Raw genomic sequence first — 449 nt, 5'->3', positions numbered from 1 at the left:
CACAGCGGATTTTGATAATGCAAGAATAGTAGACATCGAGAGGAAAACAAAGAAAAGGATGACATTAGAAGGGCTTCGAATACAGCAACAAATACACTGTGCAATGAATTACAAAGAAGATGTAGATAATATAAATTGCGCATACACAACGATAATAGCGAGTAATAGACGAACAGCTGGGATAAAGTATTGATGTATTTAAATGTTAAGTGTTAATTTAAAAATGTGATGTCCATAAAATAATTAATGTGATTTTATGTTATTATATGTTAAGGTATGTTTGAAAAACATGTTTTGGTATACACGTTTGTTAATTATGTTTTCTTGTAAAAATAAATAGACTCCCTGAGGAAGACACAATAATGTGTCGAAACGCGTAGGAGGCAGAAAAGAAAAACCAACGTTTTTGCTTTAAAATCAACGGCCGAAAAGCTCCAAATATACAAATC

Source organism: Rhagoletis zephyria, unplaced genomic scaffold, assembly GCF_001687245.7.
Source record: "Rhagoletis zephyria isolate East Lansing unplaced genomic scaffold, Rhagoletis_zephyria_1.1 Rzeph_scaffold_00299, whole genome shotgun sequence".
Taxonomy (NCBI): Eukaryota; Metazoa; Arthropoda; class Insecta; order Diptera; family Tephritidae; genus Rhagoletis; species Rhagoletis zephyria.
This window is presented reverse-complemented; position numbering follows the sequence as displayed.